The sequence below is a fragment of the Macrobrachium rosenbergii genome, chromosome 52 (genome assembly GCF_040412425.1).
Source record: "Macrobrachium rosenbergii isolate ZJJX-2024 chromosome 52, ASM4041242v1, whole genome shotgun sequence".
In the NCBI taxonomy this organism is placed as follows: Eukaryota; Metazoa; Arthropoda; class Malacostraca; order Decapoda; family Palaemonidae; genus Macrobrachium; species Macrobrachium rosenbergii.
The window spans coordinates 3029462-3034461 of record NC_089792.1 but is presented as its reverse complement, the minus strand read 5'-3'; the positions used below and the strand labels follow the sequence as shown (position 1 = coordinate 3034461).

The 5000-nt window shown below is 41.5% G+C and overlaps 1 protein-coding gene and 1 pseudogene across 1 annotated transcript in view; one reads left to right on the top strand and one right to left on the bottom strand.

Moving 5' to 3' along the window:
- LOC136833997 (glypican-5-like) overlaps positions 1-5000 on the top strand; it is a 794851-nt gene that overhangs the window by 451532 nt on the left and 338319 nt on the right. The gene's annotated exons all lie outside the window — the stretch shown is intronic.
- Positions 4507-5000, bottom strand: part of LOC136833973 (glypican-5-like) — a 148441-nt pseudogene continuing 147947 nt past the window's right edge.

The window sequence follows — 5000 nt, the reverse complement described above, 5'->3', positions numbered from 1 at the left end:
GTAGAGCAGGAGACGGATGTTGAGAATTTGGACCTCCTCTCTCTCTCTCTCTCTCTCTCTCTCTCTCTCTCTCTGATATATATGTATATACATATATATATATATATATATATACATGTATACATACATACATAAATTTTTATTTGTATATATATATATATATATATAGTTTTATATGTATAGATATATATGATACAAATTTATATATTGTATATAAGCTAAAAAAAGGTGTATAAATATATATATATATATATATATATATATATAAAATATATCCACATATTGTCAAGAAAAAGTGAATAATAATAGTATGTCATTCTCTGTATATTTTGATTGCTCTTTGGAAAAAGATATCAGTTATTAATAAGTTTTGGTCCTTCCTCTGACAGTCATAATTATATCCGTGAAAACGAAGTAAAACGGCTCCTTATTCTGTCGTATTGTTTGAAGCTAAAAAAATATTTGAAGGTGGATCTCCATTTTGGGCCCCAGGTGCAGTTTTTGGGGAAAAAATAATTATATAGCGTTACTCTGCTAGACAGCACTCTATAAAAGTCTGTCCACAAACTGTCAAGAAAAGTTAATAAAATGAATCACAGTAGGCCCAAACAAACTCGCCTAATTCTCCTTCCGGTCCCTGGAAAAAAAAAAGCAGTAGTTCCTCCTGATGTCCCTGTTTTGGGGTGGTGGAAGAAGAAGAAAAGAAGGACCCACCCCTCCATTTTGGGGCCCTGGTCCCTCAGTTTTTGGGGTCAAGTGGAAGAGGAAGAAGAGGAGGAGGAGGACCCATTCCCTCCGTTTTGGGGCCCTGGTCCCTCAGTTTTGGGGTCAAGTGGAAGAGGAAGAAGAAGAGAGGACCTGCTCCCTCCATTTTGGGGCCTTGTCCTCCTCAATTTTGGGGTCAGCAAGTGGAAGAGGAGGACCCGCTCCCTCCGTTTTGGGGCCCTGGTCCTCAATTTTGGGGTCAAGTGGAAGAGGAAGAAGAAGAGGAGGACCCGCTCCCTCCATTTTGGGGCCTTGCTTCCTCAATCATGGGGTCAAGTGGAAGAGGAGGACCCGCTCCCTCCATTTTGGGGCCTTGCTTCCTCAATCATGGGGTCAAGTGGAAGAGGAAGAAGAAGAGGAGGAGGACCCGCTCCCTCCGTTTTGGGGTCCTGGTCCCTCAGTTTTGGGGTCAAGTGGAAGAAGAAGAAAAGAAGGACCCGCCCCCTCCATTTTGGGGCCTGGTCCCTCAGTTTCTGGGGTGAAGTGGAAGAGGAAGAAGAGGAGGACCCGCCTCCTCTATTTTGGGGCCCTGGTCCCTCAGTTTTTGGGTCAAGAAGAAGAAGAAGAAGAAGAAGGAGGAGGAGACGAAAGACCCGCAGCAGCAGGAGAAGGCGAGCGGACCCATCACCAATGGCGCTCTCTCCTTTATTCAGCCGAGTTTCCATGTTGCACGGTCGGCACACCCTCACTCACCTCACTTTCCACCACACTCACTCACTCACTTACTTTACTTACTTCCCACACCTCTCGGTATTATTTTACTATTAAGCGTGATGGCACACATTTCCCGCTTCCCCCTCTCACTCTCTCTGTCTCTCTTGCAGTCGGCGTGTGTATTTTGTGTTTTGGAGGGTGTGTGTGTGTGTGTGTGTGTGATTTGGTAAAGGTCACCGTGAGTGATGATGCTTGTGCTCGCCTCCTCTGGTGGGTAGAATTGTAAATGGGACATAGTCTAGTTCCTCGTATGATTTCTTTTTTTTTTTTTCGCCTGGTGGTTATAATTTCCCAGCTCTTCATTTCTCCCGTTCTCTGATAGGCCTCAAGGGTCTTTTTTTATTTATTTATTTTTTATTTTATTTTATTTTTTTTTTTGGACAAAGGAACTTCATGGATAGACTTCTTTGTGTCTGATATGCGGTGGTGCAGAGGTGGGAATTGCTTTGAAAATAGGTCGTACACAACAGACTACAGTTGTAGTGTCAGCATTTGTTGGAGAGTCAGAGTGGTCAGTCCGAAATGTGTAATATATATATATATATATATATATATATATATATATATATATATATATATATATGTATATATATAAATATATACAGTTTATATATTTATACAAACATGTTTATATATACATACATATACATATATATACTGCATAAATCAAAGCAAACAAAGAACCCTGCTTCTGCCTACAGAATAGCAAAGGATCGGGGGAGACTGTTGATAATTCAAACTTGGCAAGGCGAGTCTAGGCCAGGCTGCCCCAGAGGATAAAAAAAAATAAAAAAACCACAAGTAAACTTCTGTTCCTAAGACGGCTGCTGCGCATGCGTGATTGAGCTCATGCATTGCACATGCATGTGCCCACAACTAGAATCGATGCCAAGTGTGTGTCTGTGTGTGAGAGAGAGAGAGATAGCTAGAGTCCATCTCTGCATAGCTAGTAGCCTTGTATACAAATATTTTTGTTACCCTGTAATGACATGTGAGACCATTTATATCGAAAAGTAATTTTGTTGCATATTTTCAGTTAATAATTTCCCTTTTATGCAAACACATTTGTCCTGCTTGTAATTACATGGGGGACCATTTATATCAAAAAGATATTCTCTGCATATTTTCGGAGGCTGTTTCCTCTACCAAAAGATAGATTCTATTCTTTCCTAGTTTAATAACTTCCCTTTTATACAAACACATTTGTCCTGCTTGTAATGACATGTGAGACCATTAATATCAAAAATGATTTTCTGCTCTGTGAGACCATCAATATCAAAAAGTCATTCTCTGCATATTTGCAGAGGCTGCGTCCTCAACTAAAAGACAGATAGTATTCTCTCCTATTTTAATAACCTCCGCCATGGCACATAAAAATACTAACATAAGGCTTGCGAGTCGTTTTGCGGCATATGTTAATGCAAACACATGCTATGGGCACAGAATAATTGAGCATGACTGTCGGACGCCGAGACTCGCCTATTTAAGTATGCGCCGCCACACTCCCTCAGGTATTCCATGGCTTTTCCTGGAAGTCTGAGTTCCAGCCTTCTGTTTATTTATCCATTTATTTCTATATTTACTTTTAATACTCCAGTACGCTTGGGACGGGAACGAACGCGTTCCAGCAGAACGGTGGTCGAGGGGAAGGGAGAGAGGGAACTCCCTGGAATTTACATTTAAAGTTGACATTTCGATCAACTCGTCTGCACATCCGATTGGCGCTCGTTCTTCTTGAAAGTCTCAGGTCACATCCGGGATGAAGTCTTGTGGTTCTTGGCGCTGATCTGGGGAGTTCTTCTTGCATTAAAGATGATAAATGATGGTCAGGTCATTGAAGGTCAGGTCAGGTGTTCATCCTCGATTCACCTCGGACGGGATGATTGTTGCTGTCGTGAGGCCTTTCTTATTTTAGTGTAAGTCAGACTTGTGCAGGGGATTGTCTGAATTGTGATAAATGATGGTATCATTGAGACTTAAGGATATATGAGTTTGAAGGTCAGGTGTAGGAGTTGAAGGTCGAGAGTGTTCATTGTATTGTCATTTATTCAACCTCGTTGACTTATAGGGATTTGTTTTACTGTCGAGATCCTTGGTCTTTCTTATTTTAGTGTAAGTCAGACTTGTGCAGGGCATTGTCTGAATTATCAAAAATGGTGTCAATACGGGAGCATTTAAGGTCAGGTCAGGTCAGGTATTCATCCTCGATTCACCTCGACCGGGATGAATGTTGCTGTCATTGAGGTCTTTCTTATTTTAGCTAAAGTCAGACTAGTGCAGTGGAAAGTCTGAATTGTGAAAAATGATGGTGTCAGTTAAGTGACATAGTTGATTTAAGTGTTAATTTAAGTGTTGGTGACTCTTGAAAAGGAGAGATATTTTGTAGGTTTGTAAAAAAGTTGGTCTGTAGGATCTGTTGTTGAATCTTGAAAAGGGGTGTCGATTTGTATCCCACTTGAAAAGAAGCCTGAGGTGTCATTGTATTGTCATTTATTCAAGTTCTGTTGACTTAGAGATATGACTTTGTATCGTGCTTGAAAAGGGAGATCCTTGTACGCCACTTCCTTTGTAGGGTTGTATCCTACTTGAAAAGGGAGATCCTTGTACGCCATTTCCTTTGTAGGATTTGTATCCTACTTGAAAAGGGAGATCCTTGTACGCTGTTTCCTTTGCAGGATCTGTTGTAGGATTTATCCTACTTGAAAAGGGAAATCCTTGTGCGCCATTTCCTTTGTAGGATTTGTATCCTACTTGAAAAGGGAGATCCTTGTACACCACTTCCTTTGTAGGATCTGTATCCTACTTGAAAAGGGAGATCCTTGTACGCCATTTCCTTCGTAGGATCTGTATCTTACTTGAAAAGGGAGATCCTTGTACGCTGCTTCCTTTGCAGGATCGGCCGTTCCACTCGATATTCCTCCTCATTTTATAGAGGACTCCTCCTCCTCGAATCTTTTCTGCGCCGCGAACTTTGGTTAATTAAGTCTGAGAATACCTAAACTTCTTTGAAACGCGAGTCTGATATTATTAAGATTCGGAATCTGACACCCCCTCGCGGCCTCCCGGGCTATTTTCTCGTCTCTTCTTGATCAGAGTTCCAGCGTTACTGAAATCTTGATAAACGGTGGAGAAAAGTAGGAAATAAACAAGTGATAAATACTCCAGAGAATTGAGTTTTCTGTACAGCGCATAATCAAGGCCGCCGAGAACTGATCTATCTTTCGGTGGTCTCGGTATAATGCTGTGTGAGCCGCGGCTCATGAAACTCTCAGCCGGCCGTAGCGGTCTGTCACATCGTTGCCAGCAGCACGATTATGGCTAATTTTAACCTTAAATAAAGTCAAAACCACTGAGGCTAGAGGGCTGCAATTTGGTGTGTTTGATGACTGGAGGGCTGATGATCAACATACCAATTTGCAGCCCTCTAGCCTTATTGGATTTTAAGATCTGAGGGCGGACAGAAAATATGGCGGACGGACAGACAGCCGGCACAATAGTTTTCTTTTACAGAAAACTAAAAA